At 41.9% G+C, this 20,398-nt stretch overlaps 1 protein-coding gene across 2 annotated transcripts in view; it reads left to right on the top strand.

Moving 5' to 3' along the window:
- Positions 1-1,845: 1,845 nt before the first annotated feature.
- The window catches only part of si:dkey-82f1.1 (DENN domain-containing protein 2A), a 144,332-nt gene continuing 125,779 nt past the window's right edge, over positions 1,846-20,398 (top strand). Inside the window, exon 1 of one of the 2 annotated variants that reach the window (XM_043709382.1) lies at positions 1,846-1,992. The gene's annotated coding sequence lies outside the window, so the exon portion shown is untranslated. Of the gene's footprint in view, positions 1,993-12,098; positions 12,121-20,398 lie in introns of those variants that run through there. The other variant, XM_043709385.1, reaches the window with a different exon arrangement.

Below are 20,398 nucleotides of genomic sequence, written 5' to 3'. Positions count from 1 at the left end.
AAGAATATCTTGTTCGGTTGGGTATCCAACAATCTCCCGATACTGTCAGATTGGCAGAAGATTGTTATGAAACATATCCCCCTGAATCTTTTTACAAGTATGGTACACCACAAAACTGAGAATTTCTGTAATACGTGGCAGCCATTTTTGAACTACCTGGATACAGATTTGTCTGCCACACTAATAAGGGCTTTTATGTAGCTGTAATGATTGTGCTTTACGAGTCCAATATCCAGAGGGGGGAACTGCAAACTTATGAAAAGGTGAAAATTAATACTCTCGATATTCAAGAGTTAGTGTTTTGTTTGGCTGAGCTGTGTTATTATTATTTATTAGGTTGTTGTTAGTTATTATTTATTTATTTCAGTAGTTAATGGGGGGCTTTTTATATTTTTTTAATACATATTTATATATTTGTACATGAGGGCGGTTTGGGTATTTTAAACATTTTTGCCATTCTTTCTTTGTATTGTTTTGAATTGTATTGTTTTGTATTTGTTGCATTAAAAAATCTATTTTTCAATAAAAATATATTTTAAAAATATATTAAAACAGCCATCCTCTACAGACAATCCCTACACATACACGGGATCTGTTCAGATGAGGAGGAAGGCAATGGACACTTGAAGGTGTTGAAGATGCCCTCATAAGAACAGGATATGATGCTCAACTCATCGGTCACTAGTTCCAACGTAACACAGTGAGAAACCGTAATGACCTCCTCAGGAGACAGACACAGGATGCGACCAATAGGGGACCCTTCGTTTTCCAGTACTTCCAGAACACGTTCTTCGCAGCCTGCAAAACCTTTTCAATGAGGATGAGCACCTCGCCAAGATCTTCCCTATGTCTCCACTTCTCACTTTAAACAACCACCAAACCTTAAACCATTGTTCGCAGCAAACTACACAGCCTTCAGGATGTCATCAATCATGAAATCATACAACCTTGTTATGGCAACCACTGCAAGATGTGTCAGCATGTCAACATGGATACTACCACTACATGTGGGGACACAACATGCACGGCAGGTACTCATGTGACACGGCCAATGTTGTCTATCTCATACGCTGCAGGCAAGGATGCCCTTGGGCATGGTACATTGGCGAGACGCTACGACAACAGATGAATGGACACCATGCAACAATCACCTCACAAGGATGTTCCCTCCCAGTCGGGGAACACTTCAACGGTCATGGACATTCCGCCTCAGATCTTCAGGTGACTATACTCCAAGGCTACTTTGGGATATGCAACAATGCAGAGTCGCTGAGCAGAAGCTGATAGCCAAGTTTAGTATTCATGAAGATGGCCTCAACTGGGACCTTGGGTTCATGTCACACTACAGGTGACCCCACTACATTGTACACTCTCACACAAACACATGCACACAAACCCACGATTACACTCACACAGACTGTCTCTCATACACATGCTCTCTCTCAGACACACACAGACTCATGCTCACACGCACAACCTCTCACAGGCACATACACTGTCACACACTCTATCAAGCATACATACACAGACACACACACACGTAAATCTATCCGATGAACTTGCATTTGCAGATACATCCTATTTTGCTCAAAAAGCTTTTCAATCTGTGGGCAGTCATTCCATGTGACATTTTATCAATTGCTACTTTGGAAATAGAACTAGTCTGACACCTCCACGTCCTCCTATTGGTCAGGGTATCTGGGCCCCGCCTCTACCACTCATTCTATTGGTCAGAATGTCCAGGCCCCACCACCCCGCGTCCTCCTATTGGTCAGAGCCTGCATGCTCCCCCCCCCCGGCCACCCCGGAAGCTCCGGGAGCAGCTCTCTGTCTTTCATGGTATGTTTTCCAGATGCAGCAGCGACGCTGACTCTGCCTGTGTGTGTGTTTTAGTGGGGGATAGAGGACAAGGCAAGCCGACCCTGGAGGCTAGCGGATTATGTGTCCGGAGTAGGAGCAGTTCGTCTCCCACCCACTGCAGTGTCTGCTCAGGTACCAGCTTGCAATCTGTCCTCTCATTATTGCAGTTATTCGGCATTTGTAAACACAGTTCAGAATTAGAACTAATTGTGTGAGAATAACAAGGCGAACGCCTCAGTAGAGTCCTGTCCGTTTCTGGGTCTGCGGGATTAGGGGGCAGGGTCTTACTGATTTGCTTTGAATGGATAGAGATTTGTCTTCGTTGTAATTTTCAAACTAAGAGCGGGACGGGAGCAGTTGCTGTAACGGCAAGATGAAGAGTTTGCTTTGTTTAACTGACAGCATTTGCCGTCGTTAAAGAAACAGGTGGTCGCTGAGATACAGTGACAAGAATAAGGATATTCATGCGAGAGTTTGGCTCCGCTGATCTCCAAAAGAGGACTCCAGTCATCAACATTTAAAAAGACACCGCTTGAGAAATCTTTACGAGGTTTCTGAGTGATCTCCTCTTGCTTTATGAAATAACGGTTACATTAGATCTCATCTAAGTTAAAAATCAATGTTTTGAATTTCCTACATTAGAATGACGACTACAATTTAAAAATACTACTTTAGCTGCAAAGATCTTTGAGTCTGTGGTGCTTCAGAAATGGCAAGGCTCCTTTTAAATTAACTAAGCTCCCTGCCCTTAGACTGGAATGAAGTCCAAGTACAATGTTTGGGTCCAGCAATATCAGAGGGAATGGGGTCTGTGGACCAGGGAGACAAGAGATGAGGAGCATCTCTCATTCCTTTCTTCTCTTTCCCATTCACCACCTTGTGGAACGTTTCAGAGAACACCTCTGGGACACCCACACCAACCAACCCAACCGCCCCGTGGCTGAACACTTTAACTCCCCCTCCCACTCCGCCAAGGACATGCAGGTCCTTGGCCTCCTCCATCCTGCAATCTTCTTCCTGACCTCTCCGACCCCACCCCCACTCCGGCCTATCACCCTCACATTAACCTCCTTCCATCTATCGCATTCCCAACGCTCCTCCCCCAAGTTCCTCCTCCCTACCTTTTATCTTAGCCTGCTTGGCACACCTTCCTCATTCCTGAAGAAGTGCTTATGCCCGAATCGTCGATTCTCCTGCTCCTTGGATGCTGCCTGACCTGCTGTGCTTTTCCAGCAACACATTTTTCAGCTCTGATCTCCAGCATCTGCAATCCTCACTTTTTCCCTTTTTCTCTGACTACTGTCTGCACGTGGCAGCATATATAACATGCTCTAACATGAGGTGCTGTACTAATCTAACCTGAGAATAAAACCATTCTGGTTTAATGTAGGAGCAAATTACTGCAGATGCTGGAATCTGTACTGAAAACAAAAAAATGCTGGAAATCACAGTGGATCAGGCAGCATCCGTGGAGAGACATGGGGCAGTTCAATGGCTAGCACTCCTGCCTCACGTGCTAGAGACCTGGGTTCGATTCCAGCCTTGGGTGACTGTCTGTGTGGAGTTTGCACGTTCTCCCTGTGTTTGTGTGGATTTCCTCTGGGTGTTCTGGTTTTCTCCCACAATCCAAAGATGTGCAAGTTAGGTGAATTGGCCATGCTAAATTGCCCATTGTGTTCAGGGATGTGTAGGTTAGGTGCATTAGTTAGGGGTTAATATATAGGATAACAGGATAGGGAAATGGGTCTGGGTGGGTTACCCTTCAGAGGGTAAGTGTGGACGTTGGGCTGAAGGGCCTGTTTCCATACTGTAGGAATTGTATTCTGTGGAAGAGAGCAAGCTAATGTTTTGAGTCTAGATGACTCTTCATCAGATTTGTGATGAAAGTCATCAAAACTCAGCTTGTTCTGTCCTCACGGATGCTGCCTGACTCACTGTGATTTCCAGTATTTTTCTTTTCAATTCTAGTTTCATTCCAGGGCACCTTTCAAACCAGGCAACACTGCATGGGCATCCTGAACCTGCTATAACTGGAGAAGGTTTTTAGCTCTGAGATCTCACATCAGACAGTGTCTTGTACATCACCCCTTGAACTTGGTGTTGGAGGTCAGTCTATTAGAAGTATCTAATGAAGAGACGAATTCAGCAAAAGCTACCAAACATTTGTCCAAACATTACTCGTTGCTGTAACTATTAAAGATAAAGTCACCATAGTCCCAGAGAATCTTTAAAGGTAGATAATTGGTAGTGAGTTTAACCTGAGAGCTGAGGTGAGGGACAAAATTGAGAAAACAGGACTTTCATGCTAACCTGAGATGGTGCAGGAATTGAACCCATGTTGTTGGTATCACTCTGTATTACAAACCAGCTGTCCTGTCAACTGAGCTAAACTGTTACTTTGTGTGGTCAGTTGATCAACTCTGGGTTGTCCCAGACCGTGCTGTATCGGATTGTATTCACCTTATGTGTGACCTGTGAATACAGATTCTAACTTGCTCGGGTTTCTTTTTTAAGCACCAAACTGTGGTTGTGTGCAGGCCTCTGACAAACTGAGCAGGGGACCATTTTCTGCTTGTCCATGTGTCACTACCTTTTCTTTCCATGCCTCTGCCTGTCACCTAGATGGATCTGTTTTTGCAAGCCATGCTGCCCTATGTACCAAGTCTGTTTCTGAGTACACAAGGGCTTACATTCTGTTAGGAGAAAGTGAGGACTGCAGATGCTGCAGATCAGGAAGAAGGGCTCATGCCCGAAACGTCGATTCTCCTGCTCCTTGGATGCTGCCTGACCTGCGCTTTTCCAGAAACACATTTTCAGCTTACATTCTGTTATTCACTGATATCCATTTATGACATTGTGTCAGATTCAATAAAACTCTCTTTATCCAGCAGGCCACTATAGATAGTTTACATGTCTGAATATACCCTCCTTGCATCCCCAGCTGTTATAAAGCATCTGTTCTTCAAATAAGCTTATGAACATTTATGATGTCAAATATTATCTACAGGTCATAAGATATAGGAGCAGAAGTAGACCACTCAGCCCACTGTGCTGTGCTATTCAATGAGATCATTCATGATCTCAATTCTCAACTCCATTTTCCAGCCTTTTTCCCTATATGTATTGATTCCCTTCCTGATTAAAAATCTCTCTGTCTCAGTCTTGAATGTACTTAACAATCCAACCACCCAACCTCTTCAGTCCTCTGTGGTAAAGAATTCCACAGATTCACTCTCCTCTAAATGAAGAAATTGCTCCTTATTTCTGCCTCATATGAGTGACTCCTTATTTTGAGATCAGTCCTTCTGTTGCTAGACTCTCCCGCAATAGAAAACGACATCTACTCTCCAAGATTCTTATACGTTTCAATCAGAGGTCAGTTCTTATTCTTCTAAACTCCAATTAGTACAGGCCCAACCTATTCCTCCACACCTGGAATCGACTGAGTCAACATTCTTTGGAGTGCTTCCAATGCCAGTATTGCTCTCTTTACATAAGGGGACTGAAACTGTTCAGAGTTTTCAGCTGTGGCCTAATTAGTGCCTGCAGCCTTTCTGAATTTAAATAATATTCAGCTCCTCTATTCTTACTGCCAAAGTGCAGGACATCACATTTTTCGACAGTATATTTGATGATTGATCTGCTTTGATGTCTTGACCACCTGTTTCCATATTGTTCATATACTTGGCTATATTACATTCACTTTCCTCATCAAAAAAATTAATATATACTGTAAAGTTGTGGACTCAGCACTGATCCCTGTGTCTCCTTTATTAATTACAGGTTGCCATCCTTAAAATGACTCCCCATTATTAAGAAGCATCAAATGCAGGACCTTATCAAACCTTTTCTTGAAATTCTAAATTATTACATCCATTGCTTTTCCATTATCTATCCTGCTCAATACTCTCCTGCTTCTCAGATGCTGCCTGACCAGCTGTGCTTTTCCAGCACCACATGTTTTGACTCTGTTCTCCAGCATCTTCAATCCTCACTTTTTCCTAGTTGATTATGACCTCCTCAAAGTATTTTAATAAATTTGTCTGATAGGCTTTCTTCTGTGAAGCTATGCTGACGTTGCTTAGTTAAAAATCACACAACACCAAGTTATAGTTCAACAGGTTAATTTGGAAGCACTAGCTTTTGGAGCGCTGCTCCTTCATCAGATGGTTGTGGAGCATAAGACACAGAATTTATAGTAAAAGATTACAGTGTTATGCTACTGAAATGATACATTGAACAAACCTGGATCATTGTTAAGTCTTTCATCTTTTAAAATGGGTTGCAGTTTCGGTTCAACAACAATCCAGGTTTGTTCAATATATCATTTCAGCTGACCTGCAATGTTGCCATACTCTTTTGCTTCGTAAGCCTACATTTTTGCTTTCCCAAATGCTCCTTTCCCTCCCCCAAATTAGTTTAAAGTCCTTTCTACTAGTTATTTGATTTACCAGGACACAGTCCAAGCATGGTTCGAGTGAAACCTATCTCACTTTGACCCCACACTGGTGTCAGTGCCCTATGAACTGAAACCCATTCCACGTGCACCAATCTTTGAGCCACATACTCAACTCCTTGACTTTATTTACACAATGACAGAATACCTGTAGTTCGAGTTGTAATCCAGAGAATAATACGTTGGAGGTTCAGCTTTATAATTTAGCTCCTCGCTGGTCAAATTCTTTCAGCAGAGCCTCATTTCTAATCTGTCAATGTTGTTGGTACCAGCCTGGATGACTCTCCAAATCTTTATCAAGCCCTGAGAAAATATCCTGAACCCTGGCACCCAGCAAGGCCCCCTGCTCACAGCTGCAGATAATAGTTGCTGTACATGGCTCCAAACACTAGCCTCGCACAACTCCCAGCACTGGGTGAAAGTGAGGACTGCAGATTAAAGTCAAGGTTAGAGTGGTGCTGGAAAAACACAGCAGGTCAGGCAGCATCCGAGGAGCAGGAAAATCGACGTTTCGGGCAGGAGCCTTCATCAGGAAAGTTTCTCAGCACATCAGATAGGCCTCCTGAAACATCTAGAAGATTTTATACTTTAGGATTAAATCAGATAATTTTGTTATTGTGTTTATGATGTTGCATTCTTTGTGCATCAGTGTTTGCTTGAGATTTATTTTTGATGTGAGAAGTTGCTTGCATATATTCATTTTTTTTTTGGAATTGTTTGTTAATACAAAAGATTTCAAGTGAAAAAGAAGGTAGTGATGCCATTTTATGTTACCACCCTCTTGTGGCTTGCGCGCCATTTCCCGTGTGGCTGTAGGCATTGTTATTACTTACTGCACTGTTTGATTTTTGTGATTGTATTAAAGCTCAATGTTTTCACTAAAAAAACACTGTGCTGCTATTGTGATCCAGTTTACATGCAAACTCAAAAATAAATACACCTTGCTAGCAGTGCGCTACATAAGATATTAGGGTGGCAGACGAGAGAGAGGTTTTGAGGATCATCTTATAGGAGGAAACGAGGCAGAGAGGTTTCAAAATGGTTTAGAACATAGAACAATACAGCGTAGAACAGGCTCTTTGGCCCTCGATGTTGCGCCGACCTGTGAACTATTCTCAGCTCGGCCCCCTACACTATCCCAAAATCATCCATGTACTTATCTGAGGATTGTTTAAATCTCCCTAATGTGGCTGAGTTGACTACATTAGCAGGTAGGGCATTCCATGCCCTTACCATTCTGAGTAAAGAACCTGCCTCTGACATCTGTCTTAAATCTATCACCCCTCAATTTGTAGTTATGCCCACTTGTACAAGCTGACATCATCATCCTCGGAAAAAGACTTTCATTTCTACCCTATCTAATCCTCTGATCATCTTGTATGTCTCTATCAAATCCTCTCTTAGCCTTCTTCTCTCAGCCTTTCCTCATAAGACCTTCTCTCCAGACCAGACAGCATCCTGGTAAATCTCCTCTGCACCTTTTCCCATGCTTCCACATCCTTCCCAAAATATGGGGACCTGAACTGTACATAATATTCCAAGTGTGGCCGCATTAGTGTTTTGTATAGTTGCAGCATGATATTGTGGTTCCGGAACTCAATCCCTCTACCAATGAAACCTAACACACCGTATGCCTTCTTAACAGCACTATCAACCTGGATGGCAACTTTCAGGGATCTATGTACATGGACTCCAAGATCCATCTGCACATTCCACACTGTCCGCTACTCCGCTGACTTTAGTGTCATCTGCCAGTTTACTAACCTAACCGGACTCCAGGCTGAATATTTTCCATCAACCACCACTCGCTGCCTTCTTACAGAAAGCCAGTTTCTAATCCAAACTGCTAAATCACCCTCAATTCCATGTCTCTGCATTTTATCCAACAGCCTACCTATCAAAGGCTTTACTGAAGTTCATGTATACCACATCAACTGCCCCACCCTCATCTACATACTTGGTCACCTTCTCAAAAAACTCAGAGGTTTGTGAGACACGACCTGCCCTTGACGAAACCACATTGACTATCTGGAATCAAATTGTTGTTTGCTAGATGATTAAAAATCTTATCTCTTATAATCCTTTCCAAAACGTTTCCTACAACAGAAGTAAGGCTCACTGGTCTATAATTACCTGGATCATCTCTACTGTTCCCCTTGTATCTGCTAAATGTCTCTCTTTTCCTTCTCATTGTATTGTGAATACCTCTGATCATCCATGGTTCTCTGGGCTTGTTATTCCTTCCTGTCATCCTAGAGGGAATATGTTGAGCTTGTAGCCTTTCCATTTCCTTTTTGAATGCCACCATCCCCACTACTCTTCTATAGATTTGCTTACAGTAGCTGTTACAAATCTATCTTGGCTATATCCTGCATTATTTTACTAAAATCCGCATTCCCCCATTCCAAGTTTTGCAACTTGTCTATTTCTTTGTCCATAATAAACATAAATTGTACCATGGTGTGATTGCGACTTCTCTCACTAGCACCTCAACCACCTGACTGGTTTCATTCCCCAGAATTAGGTCTAAAACAGCTCCGCCCCTTGTAGGTCTCATTCTGATCTAAAGATGTCTCCTGCACACGTTTCAAGAAATCTGCTCCATCCAAGCCCTTAACACTTTAGTCTATCCTACTTACTGTTGGGAAGGTTGAAATCACCTGCTTTAATTACGTTTTTCTTATTATTTATACACACATCTGTGAATTGTGTACAAATTTGCTCCTCAATTTCTTGATGACTCTTTGGGAAGCTATAAGAAACACCTACCAATCTCTCTGCCCCTTTTTTATTCCTAAGATCTACCCACAAATCTTCATTTGATGACCCCTTCCAAGATATCCTCTCTCCTTATTGCAGTAACTGACTCCTTAACTTATAATTCAATGTCTTCTCTTCTTTTACCTCCTCCTCTGTCCTGCCTGAAGATTCTATATCCCAGAATGTTGAGTTGCCAATCCTACCCTTCCCTCAATCATGTCTCTGGGACAGTTACTATATCATGATTCCATGTGTCAATCATCGTCCTTAACTCATCTGTTTTACCTATGATGCTCCTGGCATTAAAGTAAAGACCGTCCAGCCTTTCCTTATTCCCTTGCAAATTAATTCAGCTGCACTCCCTCTGACTTGATTGTTTAACTGTATTGTGATAATGCTGCTCCTTTAACAAGGTTAGGTTGTGCTTGGTTGTTTTTCAGAAGGGTCGTAAATGCATAGATTCCGATTTGTCTGGTTTGAAGGGTTTCAGGGCCAATTTGATTATAGCTAACAGATACTGCCTCAGGCAAAATTCCTTCAAGTTTAAAAACAAACTTGTACAATAAAAGGGGAGCGGCCAGTTCTCCCAGTTCTGCTTTTGTCTGGTTTGAAAAATGTGATGCTGGAGAAACACAGCAGGCCAGGCAGCATCTGAGGAGCAGGAGAATCGACGTTTCAGGCATAAGCCCTTCTTCAGGAATGAGGCTGGTGTGCCACCTACATTCATCCCGTGTTTGGAGGGTTCCTAGGCGGAGGAAGAGCACCTCTTAACATTTATGGGATGTTTATGGAGATGTTCTAAGTATTTGGAGCAGCATCATTACGTTGCAATAGAGTTGATTGGTTTTTTAAATAGCTATGTTGTTCTAAATTTGATTTTCTTTTATTCCTGTGTAAATAAATTCTGTATTGTTTGAAACCAAGTGGTTGGGCCAGCTGCATCACTCCCAGAATATCCACTTACACCTGCTTAAAGTAACTAGAAAAGTTAGGGTCTGGGCTACCTTCTTGAAATGTTTTGAGGGGAATTTGTTTTTTTTGATCTGGTCCATAACATAATGATTCTTTGCACTTACTCTGCTAACAGTCTTTGTCCCCTCCCCCTGCTGAACTAGTTTAAACTCCTTCCACCAGCAAACCGCCCTGCGAGAATGTTCATCCAGATCTGGTTCAGATGTAAACCTTCCCTCTTGTGCAGGTCCCACTTTCCCCAGGTCCTAGTTGTTCAGGAATCTAAAACCCCCTTTCCTGCACCAACTGTTAAACCATGCATTCATTGGCACTACCCTATTTCTGTACTTGCTAGCAAGTGGCACTGTGTGTAATCCAGAGATTACAGCCCAAGATGCCCTATTTTATGGTCTACTGCCTAGCTCCCTGAATTCTTCATGCAAGACCTCATCCCTCTTTCTACCCATAATCACTGATACCAACATGGACCATGATCTCTACCTTATCATCCTCCCCCTTCAGGATGTCCTGCAGTCATTCAATGACATCTCAGACCCTAGCACCAGGGAGGCAACCATGGATTCATGTTGATGGTCATGGTACTGTAGAATCCCCTATTACTAATGCCCTTCCTCTCTTCCTTCCCTCATGTACATACAGGCTGCTTGTGGTGCCAGAAGCTTGGTTCTGTCTGAACTCCCTGGAGGAACCAGTACCACCTCTAGCTTCCAAGCTGGAACTGATTTACGAGCAACACCCCAGGGGTCTCCTGAACTACCTGCCTGTTTCTCTTGGACAGCCGGGTCCCTTCACGTGCAGTGTGACCACCTCTCTACGTGTGTAATCCACAATCTCTCAGAGTCGCGGATGTTCCACAGTGTCCCCAGCTGCTATTCCAGCTCTAGAATCCTGAGCTTCCAGGAGCTGCAGCTAGACACAGTTCCTGCACACAGACTGGCCCTGGGCACTGGAAATGTGCTCAGCCTTCCACGTGGAGCAGGAGGAGACAACATGGCTTCGAGTTCTCCTACCACTACTGAACCCTTTAAATTTAAAAAAAACTTTAGAGGATTTTAAAATATTTAAATAACCCAAATAAGTCCATAGCCTTGCTTAAACAATGATTTATAATTTAATACAGTTTGGAATTTACTCCCCAACCAGCTGCTCCCATTGATCCCACATCACTTTCTGAACTGTGACGTCTGTTTGCTTTACTCTCCTCCCAGTGCTGCCATCGTTGCTGCTGAGTGCTACATTGCTACATAGCATGAGTGAATGTAGAGTCGTGCATGTTGGGTGCAAGGAAAAGTTGCTGAATGGATAGTTGCTGACCGAAGGGCAAAAAGCACACAGTAATGTTAAAGGTTAACCAGGAACACCACAAGGGTATTTTCTCTCTCTCTCTCTCTCACACACACACACATTCACTTATTCACAGAACTTTTGCCTTTGTCTTGACAGAGACTTAAATAATACACCTTCTTCTATAAAAGTGCACTTGTTTTCTCAAAAAAATATCATGTGGGCAATATTTAATTACCTTGGTGTGTATGTACCTGTAATAATCATCATTTCAAAACAAACAATTTTGTTTAATTATTGAAATTGATAAATAGAAGAGGTTGATCTTTGATATTAAGGAACAATTGAAGGGAAAACGGAAAGTGTTATTTTGATACAATGTATGCAGTCACAGTCCAGCTTGTGATTTTAACAGGGACTGAAGTATTTGTAGATATAATTACCAGTCTGGCATAATGAGATTAACTTATCAAAATTAAAATATGTTATCAGGTTTATTGGATTAAATTTATATTTCTCTCATAAATTAGTGAAATTATTGTGGCCACAGAATCCCAACATGTTATTCTTCAGGACAGAGCAAGAAATTTAAAAACCAGTTATTTTAATAAAATTAATCAAATGAAGTAAGCGTTGATACATGTATTGCGTTATGGGCAACATCTGACCAATGTTGTGTGTTCAGCATCATGTTTCCCATCCAGATACAGGGAACATTGCAAGATGGGAACTCTGCAGACAACTTAACCATCATCATGTGGTGAAACAGAAGATGCTGTGACCCTAAAGTAATTTGTTTGTAGTTTTTAAGCATGTTACTTTCTTGAGACTGCACATTGGAAATTATGTCCTCTAATGACATTGTTGAACACTCTGTTAACTATATGAAATGTGTTTAGATGGAAACTCTGTTTTCTACAGATGTTCAGCTCCATTGCTGGTTTGAATGTTCCAACTTGTTTCAGAATTCCTTTCTCTACCTGCATTGATGGGTTAGGCTTAAAAGGGCTTTGTTTTTAGCAACATGACCTTCATCATTCTAGACTGAATAGCATAGATAAGCAGGATCTTGTTTATGAAGCTGATACTGTAAAGGGAAGCTAAGTACCAGTTTTGGGCACTGTGCCGTCTGCCAGTCCCTCCAGCAGGTGTCCCCACAGGCTCAACTGGATCAGACCACACAATATCAGACACTTCCATAAAGTAAGTTGGGTCTATCATTCACCACCAGTTAGCAATGACATATTTCTGTGATAGTAACTTGTCCCTTTGTGCTGTCACCAAGAATGTTATGATGATTCATTTTTATGATCAAGCAAGAATGTTTGATATTTTCATTTGCTCTTTAAACATCTTTAGATTTTTCGACTTTCACTTCTTCCACTTAGATCAGATTTTTTTCAAGTCTTTTTCAGCAAAGTCGGCAGTTTCTGTGTCTTATCTTTTTTCCTTTCTTTCATTTTTCCTAACACGTTGAGTTACGGAGAGGAATCAATTCACTTTATGAAAGTCATGTTTGAACTGAGTTCTATTTCTGCAGCTGTATTCTAAGACTCTGAGACACTAATGGGTGTGGTGAAGCTCTGTGCTGTCTCACAACAGACCAGTCTATTTGATCAGTGATAGCTGCCATTAACTCTCTCGGATTTCTCTGTGGTCTGAATCCATTCTGTGGTGACTTTTCATCGCAATTTTCAGTTGATCCCTTTCTTGCCTCTTTCAATTCATTGTTGGCTTCAGTCCTTTTAAAACTCAAGTGACATTCATCCAGCTCTACAACAAGTGAGGATTTTCCCTCACCATCTCTTTCTTGCTAGAAGACTTCTCTGGTTTATATATAATTCTCTGCTTAACCATTTTCACCTTCATATCACCACCATTGGAACTTCCGTACCCCTTCCCCTGCCTGCATCCTTTTAGAATCTTTCCAAAATTGTTCAGTCTGATCAACTTCTCTGCATTCATCTCAAGTTTATTTTTATCGTAGGAGGAGTAATGCCCTCTGGTCTTCCAGGTCATTTCCAAGTGAAAGGAGCAGCTCTTGCATGAGCTACCTGAATGACTCGAGTGAGTCCTTTGAATATCGCAGCTGGGTTTGTTCTGGATTTGTGTGGGATATCTTCGACATCTCTGGAAACAACCAGTGCCCTGGAAAACATTGATCTGTTTTGCCGGTTCTTTTAGATCAATAATCACTATCCTTCTCTTAGACACAAACTCCTGATGAAGCAAATATGAAAGAAGCCATTGAAACCAGAAGTTTATGGTTTTAGTGTATAGCAGAGTGTATTACATGGAATGGTTGGACAGATTGGGTTCACAATGCAAGAAAAAACATGGTTTCCATGGTCATCGTGTCAAGACCATTTAGGATCTGGTGTATTTCAATTAAGTCACCCTGTACTCTTTGAAAATCTAATGAAAACAAGTCCAGTCTGTTCCTCATAAGATAACCCACTCTGGAATGACTCTAAAGCATTTACGTTCTTCTTTAAGTAACAAGGCCAAAACTGCAATGTTCAAGTTGTGGTCTTACAAATGTTCTGTAGAACTGCAGCATAACATCCTTACTTGTGCATTCAATTTCTCTTCCAATAAAGAATATCATTCCGTTAGCTTCCTTAATCACTTGCTGTATCTGCATACTATGAGAACAGAAGAAAAAGGAACAGGAGAAAACCATTTGGCTCCACCATTCAATAGGATCATGACTGACCCGGCATTTCTTCATGTACGTTTTCCTGCCCTTTCTCTGTAGCCCTTGATTCCCCTACTGATCAGGAATCTAGCTGCCTCAGCCTAAAATATACACACTAACTCTGCATCCACAGCTCTCTGCTTCAAGGAATTCCAAAGACTTTCAACTCTCTGAGAAAAAGTCATCTCCTCTCACCCCTTCATTTTGAGGATATGCTCTATGGTTTTACACTCTCCTATGGTGAGAAACGTTCTCGCAGTATTTATCGTCACGTGCCTTAAGAATCCTATATGCCTCCATGAGATCACCTCTTATTCTTCCAAACTCCAGTGAGTGGGGTCTCAACCTGTTTAGCCTTTGCTTAGTAGATAATACCTCCATACCAGGGATCATCCTAGAGAACCTTCTCTGTCTCCAACAAAATATCTTTACTTGTATCAGAGGACCAGAACTGCTCACGGCACTCCAGATATGGTCTCACCAGCACCTTGTATGGTTACAGTAAGACTTCCCTACTCTTATAGTCCAAATCCCTTGAAATAAGGGCCAACATTCCGTTAGCCTTCCTGATTACTTGCTGAAAATGTGTTGCTGGAAAAGCGCAGCAGGTCAGGCAGCATCAAAGGAACAGGAGAATCGACGTTTCGGGCATAAGCCCTTCTTCAGGAACTGCTGCACCTGTGTGCCAGCTTTCTGTGTTCCATGTACATGTATTTTCATGTTCCTTTGTGTTGCAGCGTTCCGCAGTTTTTCTCCATATAAATTATATTCTGTTTGCTTGTTATTGCCTCCAAAATGAACAGTGTCACATTTTCCCACATTATATTCCATTTGCCACCTTTTTGTCCATTAACTTTTCTCACAACCTGCCTTTTCACTTACCTCTTGTGACACATACATTAAAGTATCAAGATTCCTTTGCACCTCAGCAATCCACTGTCATTCTCCATTTAGGTCATATTCTGCTTTTTTATCCTTCTTGTCCAAATAAGCAATTCTCACATTGTACTCCATTTGCCAGATATTTTGCCTAGTCATTCAATCCTTTTACAGCCCCTTTATATTTTCTTCACAACGTACTTTTCTATGCATCTTTGTGTCAGTTGCAAATTTTAGTCACTATATCTTCATTCCCCTCACCAAGTCAGTGATATAAAATTGCAAAAAAAGCTGAGGTCCCAGTAGATGCCTACAAGAATCACATCCTACCAATCCTGTTTTCTACAAGCCAGCTATTGTATTACCCCGCACCATGTGCTTCTACATTGCACAATTATATTTTATGTGGAACCTTGTTAAATGCTTTCTGGTAATCCAAATCCAACATGTCAATGGATCCACCACCACAACCGCCCCCAAAAAAATCCTGAATGCATATTATTGTTTCAAAGAACTTCAATAAATTAGCTAAACACAATTTCCCTTTTACAAATCCATTTTGACTCTTGCTGATTACCTTGAATTTTTTTTTTTGTGTCCAGCTACAACCTTTTTAATTAATTCTAACACCATTGCCATGATGGATGTTAATCTAACTGGCATAGCCTTTCTTGTTTTCTGCCTGCCTGCATCCCTTCTTGGATAGAGGGAATTTATTTTCTTGTTTTCAGTCTGATGGAACCTTTGCAGGATCTCGTGAATTTTGTATAATTAATACCAATGCATCCACCATTATATTTGTCACCTCTCTTAAGACCCTCCATTTCCTTTTTTCTACTATTAATTCAATATTCTCACTCTCATGAGGGCCAACACACACTTTATTTACTCTTTCTGCTTTTTAATTGCTATCCATTTTTATATTTTTAGCTAATGTCCTTGCATAGTCTAATTTCATTCTCCTTATTTAACCTTTTAGTCATTCTCTGCCATTTTCTGTAGTCTGACCTGCACTCATCTTTGCACAATCTTTCTTTCAGTTTGTTGCTTTCCTTAACATTTTTTGTTGACCCCAGATGGTGGGTCCTCATTTTGAGAATCTTCTTTATAATAGGAAGTTACTTATTCTGAGTATTCTGAAATATCCCCTTAAATGTCTGTCACTGTGTCCCTATTGATCTATCCTCTGCTTTAAATGCCAATTCACTTCAGCAAGGTCAGATTTCCTGCCCAAGTTGTTGTCCTTATTGAAGTCTAAAATAGAACATAGAACATAGAACAATACAGCACAGAACAGGCCCTTCGGCCCACGATGTTGTGCTGAACTTCTAACCTAGATTAAGTACCCATCCATGTACCTATCCAAATGCCGCTTAAAGGTCGCCAATGATTCCGACTCTACCACTCCCACGGGCAGCGCATTCCATGCCCCCACCACTCTCTGGGTAAAGAACCCACCCCTGACATCCCCCCTATACCTTCCACCCTTCACCTTAAATCTATGTCCCCTTGTAACACTCTGTTGTACCGGGGGAAAAAGTTTCTGACTGTCTACTCTATACTAGTTATACATTCAGAAAATGGCTAATTTCACACCCCTGTTTAAAAAGGAAGGGAGGCAGACCACAGGAAAGTATAGGCTGGTTAGCCTGATGTTAGTTGTTGGTAAAATTGTAGAGTCCATTATTAGGGATGAGATTGTGGAGTACTTGGAGGTGATGGTAAAATGGAGCTGAGTCAGCACAGCTTTATCAAGGGGAGGTCATGCCTGACAAATCAGTGGATGTGACTTATTTGGATTTCCAGAAGGTTGCTAAATAGTCTGAGAGCCCATGCTGTTAGGAGCAAAGTACTGGCATGGATACAGGATTGGCTGACTGGCAGAAGGCAGAGACTAAGGAATTAAGAAGTCTTTTTCAGGATGACAGCCAGTGACACGTGGAGTTCTGTAGGGGTCAATGCTAGGACCACAACCATTCATGTTGTATGTTTGTGATCTGGACAAAGGAACTGGGTATTGTTGCTAAGTTTGCAGATGACACAAAGATAACTGGAGAGACAGGTAATGCTGATGAAGTGTGGAGGAAACAGAAGGATTTGGGCAAGCTGTAAGAGTGGATAAAGAAGTGGCAATGGGAATACAAGGTGGGGAAGTGTAACATTATACACTTTGATTGGAAAAATAGAGGCAGAGGCTATTTTCTAAATGGGGAAAGTCTTCAGAAATCTTAAGGTACTTGGAAGTCCTAGTTCAGGATTCTGAGGTTAACATGCAGGTTCACTTGTCAGGTAGGAAGGCAAATACAATGTTATCATTCATTACAATAGAGCTAGAATACAAGAGCAAAAACATACTGCTGAGTTTGTATAAGACTCAGGTCAGACCACATTAGGAATACCGTGAACAGTTTTGGGTCCTGTATCTGAGGAAGGATATGCTGGTGTTGGATGGTATCCAGAAGAGGTTTATAAGAATAAATCCTGGGATGAAGGGCTTGTCATATGAGGAATGCTTGAGGACTCTGGGTCTGTACTCGATGGAGTTTGGAAAGATGAGTAGGGATCTCATTGAAACATATAGGATGCTGAGAGGCCAGGATAGGATGCAATTGAGAGAATATTTCCACATATAGGAAGGGCGAGGACACTAGGGCACAGCCTCAAAGTGAAAGCATTACCCTTGAGAACTGAGATGAAGAGGAAATTCTTCAGCCAGTGAATGGGTAATTTGTGGAACTCATTGCTGTAGAAGGCTGTGGAGGTTAAGTCATTGATTAGTAAGGGGATCAAGGGTTACAGGGAGAAAGCAGGAGAATTGGGTTGAGAAACATATCATAATCAAATGGCACAGCAGTCTGGAGACTGGCCTAATTCTGCTCCTATATTTTATGATTCTTAAGACCTACCTGCTTAGCTTTGACTTGTACTTGCTCCGTGTCTAAGGATGCTGGTTTTCCAATATTATGGCAATTTTCCAGAATCTAAGAATTCTTGGAAGTTTAAATACAGAAGCTAAGAGCATCAGTAGGCTACTCAGCCCTGCACTTGTTCCACTATTCAATATGGCCTTGACTGATCATCCAACTCAGTGCCCTGTTTCTGCACTCTCCCCATACTCTTTGATCCCCTTAGCCGTAAGAACAATGTCTAACTCCTTTAAAACATTCAATATTTTGGCCTCAATTGCTTTCTTCGGCAGAGAGTGTCACAGGTGCATTTGTCTTGGGTGAAGAAATTTCTCTTCAGTTCTATATGACCTACCCTTATCCTTAGAATGTGCTTTCAGGTTTTGGATTCCCCACCTGTCAAGAACATGCTTCCTGTGTTTAGCCTGTCTCGTATTCTTGGAATTTCATGGGTTTCTATGGCTCCCCACCTCATATCCGGCCCTGTATAACTGCAAAATATCTCTGCCCCCGTACTCGAATCCTCTCCCAAAAAGACCGACATACTACTCGTCTTCTTCACTGCCTGCTGCACCTGCATACTTACTTTCAGCATCTGGTATACACGCTCACCCAGGTTTCCCTCCATCTTCCCCTTCCCAATCTATCACCATTCAAATAATCAGTTGCTTTCTTGTTTTTGCTACCAAAATGAATAGCCTTACATTTATCCATATTCTGGGTAATCCAAGATGGAGGACGGGAAAAATTTCTGGCTGTAAGAGCTGCTCCTTTTTTAGAGGTATTTTAGGTGCTGGAGGTGATTTCCTCGAATTCCAGGAGCAGCAATTACTGTTTTATATGCTGTTGCTTAGTTTTGGAACTTTGGGAAAAAAAAGTCAAAACAACAGCAGTTTTAAAAGGGAGAAGAGCAGACAAAGGAAGCACATGGTGAGGACAGTGCAGGGGAGAGAGAGAGAGAGAGAGAGAGAGAGAGAGAGAGAGAGAACCTGCACAGTTACTGCCTTTGCTGTTTTGAATTAATGTATCGCTGGACATCGGAGTGCATCTGGGAAAATTAACAAACAATGAATTTCACAACTAATCTTGGAGGATCCAGTTTGGGTGAAGTTCACAACACCGAATCAGATAAGTTAATTGTTGTTTTAAGTCTGTCCAAGAGAAAGGCTGTATTAGTGAGTACAGTGGGTTCTTTCTTGATTATATGTTTTTGTTGTTAAGTCTCTTGATTAAACTTAAAATATAAGCCATAGCTCTTAATTTAACCTGTGGCAGTGTTTTGTAGAGGAATAAGACGGTGTTATTTTCTGGGTATGTAGATTGTGAAAGAGCAAAAATGGCCTTTGCAGTGATATGTACTTCTTGTCAGATGTGGGAGTTTAAAGAGAGTTTAAGGGTTACTGCGGATTATATTTGCCATAAATGCTGTTGGATGCGAATCTTATCAGATCGAGTGGATCGGTTGGAGAGACAGACAGAAGCGATGAGGAATTTGCAACAGCAACAGTATATGACGGATGGCAGTTATAGGAAGGGGGGAAAGTCTCAGATACAGTCACATAGATGGGTTAACTCCAGGAAGGGTAAGAGAGGGAGGCATCGAGGGAGGAGTTTTTTGTGGATATACCCATTTCAAACAGGTACGCTGTTTTGAAAAATGTAGGGGGTGATGGATTCTCAAGGGAACGTAGCCCGAATAGCCAAGTTTCTGGTATTGAGACTGGCTCTAATGCAACAAGGGGTACGTCAGCTTCCAAGAGATCAATTGTGTTAGGGGATTCTGTAGTCAGAGGTACAGACAGACGTTTCTGTGGCCAGCAGAGAAAAAGCAGAATGGTGTGTTGTTTCCCTGGTGCCAGGATCAAGGATGTCTCAGAGGGTGCAGAATGTTCTCACGGGGGAGAGGGGCCAGCAAGAGGTCACTGTCCACATTGGAACCAACGACATTGGAAGGGAAAAGGTTGAGATTCTGAACGGAGATTACAGAGAGTTAGGCAGAAATTTAAAAAGGAGGTCCTCAAGGGTGGTAATATCTGGATTACTTACAGTGCTACGAGCTAGTGAGGGCAGGAATAGGAGGATAGAGCAGATGAATGCATGGCTGAGGAGCTGGTGTATGGGAGAAGGATTCACATTTTTGGATCATTGGAATCTCTTTTGGTGCAGAAGTGACCTGTACAAGAAGGATGGATTGCACCTAAATTGGAAGGGGACTAATATACTGGAAGGGCAATTTGCTAGAACTGCTTGGGAGGATTTAAATTAGTAAGGTGGGGGAGTGGGATCCAGGGAAATAGTGAGGAAAGAGATCAATCTGAGACGGGTACAGCTGAGAACAGAAGTGAGTCAAACAGTCAGGGCAGGCAGGGACAAGGTAGGACTAATAAATTAAACTGCATTTATTTCAATGCAAGGGTCCTAACAGGGAAGGCAGATGAACTCAGGGCATGGTTAGGAACATGGTACTGGGATATCATAGCAATTATGGAAACATGGCTCAGGGATGGGCAGGACTGGCAACTTAATGTTCCAGGATACAAATGCTACAGGAAGGATAGAAAGGAAGGCAAGAGAGGAGGGGGA

The sequence above is a fragment of the Chiloscyllium plagiosum genome, chromosome 19 (assembly GCF_004010195.1).
Source record: "Chiloscyllium plagiosum isolate BGI_BamShark_2017 chromosome 19, ASM401019v2, whole genome shotgun sequence".
NCBI lineage: Eukaryota > Metazoa > Chordata > Chondrichthyes > Orectolobiformes > Hemiscylliidae > Chiloscyllium > Chiloscyllium plagiosum.
Note: the sequence above shows the minus strand (reverse complement) of the source record. Positions and strands in the feature narration are given on the sequence as shown.